General features: G+C 44.6%; 1 protein-coding gene across 1 annotated transcript in view; it reads left to right on the top strand.

Annotated features, from left to right (window-relative positions):
- The first annotated feature begins 326 nt into the window (after positions 1-326).
- Positions 327-2,326, top strand: part of lmo4b (LIM domain only 4b) — a 12,743-nt gene continuing 10,743 nt past the window's right edge. Inside the window, exon 1 of the mRNA XM_034881177.1 lies at positions 327-820. The gene's annotated coding sequence lies outside the window, so the exon portion shown is untranslated. The remainder of the gene's footprint in view (positions 821-2,326) is intronic.

Below are 2,326 nucleotides of genomic sequence, written 5' to 3' on the forward strand. Positions count from 1 at the left end.
GATAATATATAATGTAATTTATTGGGTGTGAAACTAATTCAACTGAACACACGCTCCTATTATGAGGTTGTTATTTGTGTACTGAAGCCTCTTCTCTCCGTGTCACTGTTTTCAAGCGTGTACGTTTGACACTCGTCTCTACGCCGTTCTCTTTCGCACCTCTCCGGTCCTTCTCTACCATTCACCTCCGTTTCCATCCATCTCTGCGTGTCCAAGTCAATCTCACCTCCCCCTGATTGGCTACGTTTGTTATTCCTGCTAAATGAACTGCGCGCCGATTGGCTGCAGCGGCGCCTTCGTCACGCGGCCAAAAGGGGTTTTTACTGGAGGTTTCTTCCTGTCAGCGACACATGTAGAACAAGCAGCTAACGGGACCCAGAGAACAGACCGAAGGACAGTCAATCATAGCCTCTGTGCCAGCCTCGTTATTTCTTTTCCCTTTCTTTTGCCAAAACACGCACTTCTCGGTCTGAGGACATCACGGCATGCGTAGACCTGTAATTACGCCTGGCAATGGACTCCTTTTGTTCCAGCGAAAAAAAGAACACTAAACCAGCAACAGTACAGCGGGAACCATCCAGTGGAAATACTATCTGATAACTCCATTTGCTCGGCACTTCGCTTGTTGCCAGTGAACATCCGAGCTCACAAGTCTTCACTGAGGTTTGCTGTCGCGCGGAGCTGGAGGCCGACCGCGCGCGATAGTGTAGGCTATCGCTTTTTACCGGTACTTTTTGGGACTGTTATAGCCTGCCTGTTTACCTGCATACCCTGCAAGTCATTAACTTTACAACCATTACTCTTAAAAGAGACAAACGAGGTGGGTGTTCATTGATATTACAACTGTGTCGCATGGCTAAAATTTCAGTTTTTAATCATTGTATTTACAGCTAACGGTATGCTTTACACAGGAAACTAGCACCTTGTCGGTTGTACCGTGTCTTTCTGTCATGAATGCTAGCGGTGATATTTGATAGCTTTGCGACATTTAGCCTCCTCTTTATCCCCTATTCACGTATTTACCCTGCAATGTGAGGCTATATGTCTTTTAGTTTCCATTAAAATAAATGCAACCTTTTCTCACATGGTTGACTGATATGTTTCTCTCTCTCTCTCGATCTCTCTCCCCTCTCCTTTTCGATTTCCATGACTTGGTCTCTGCGCCCAAATTGCCTGCCCGTGTAATTACTTGAGTTAGCCCATTTAAGTTAAAAGCCACCCCCGCCTCCTCTTCACCTTCCCCTCCTGCCCCCTCCGTCTCTCAGCGGAAAAAAAAGAAACTCCTCTCTGAATGAAACTTGACGATGGTCGGTCTTGTTTATCCAGGGAGTCACTTTCAGCTCGGCTTTTTGATTCATCCCCTTTTAGATTTAATCAGCACTAAGGTACGCTGTGGTTTGTCCCTAAGAGCCATCGCTAATGGGCTTACTGAATGCTTTTCTGTGTGCACCCACTTTCTCCCCTCTCCCCAACTCTAATTAGCCTACCTGCCTTTCAACAAAGATTTGGCTTTATCCAGGCATGTAGTCTGCCTGACCAAATTGGAGAGGATTACATTTGAAAGAACCCACATTCATTTTGTGGGTGAAACAAATGCCTGCATTGCATTAGATTAGAACACTTAGAATCATTGCTGGTGGATTTTGGTATATCCGAGCTATGTGCCCTATTAAGGTGCTGTTACATATTTGGTTTTAGTTGCAGGACAGAGCAACTTCAGACCTCAGGTCAAAAGCCTCCAAGCATCAAGTGTTGGTAAACACAGAGCCACATGTCAGTTTCAAGCCAATTTGGATTCAGCCTGTTCATACATTGCCTTTTGTGTATCCTTTTGTGTTTTGCCATAAACACTACCTCCCAGCTATTCACTGCAAAAGAGTGAGAGAAACTGTGTGGTAAAGTATTGTGCTGATTAGAATTCAGCTCAACAAAAGCCCATGCTGCATAATTGTTTTTTTTGGCCCCTGGGGTTAACAGTTAACAGACCTTTATCATGAGAGGTCCAATGAAGCAACAGCACGGGGATGAGACAGAGATCAAGGGCAGATTAGTTCACTAAATTACCCGTAGCTCTCTTCTGGCAAAACAGGACTCTGACCGGTTCCCTTTATGAGATACATTATTGGGTTTTGACACGATTTGCAGGTCTGCAGATGTTTAAAGACCACGCTGATGGAACAAGATGTTCAAAGGGCTGGGATTTTTATTTTGATAATTAATAAATTGACTTATGGCTTGTGGCATACATGATCCAGGACCCTGTTGTATTGTATAGGGATCCAACATAAGTGTGTGTGTGTGTGTGTGTGTGTGTGTGTGTGTGTGT

Source organism: Etheostoma cragini, chromosome 9 (assembly GCF_013103735.1).
Source record: "Etheostoma cragini isolate CJK2018 chromosome 9, CSU_Ecrag_1.0, whole genome shotgun sequence".
Classification (NCBI taxonomy): domain Eukaryota; kingdom Metazoa; phylum Chordata; class Actinopteri; order Perciformes; family Percidae; genus Etheostoma; species Etheostoma cragini.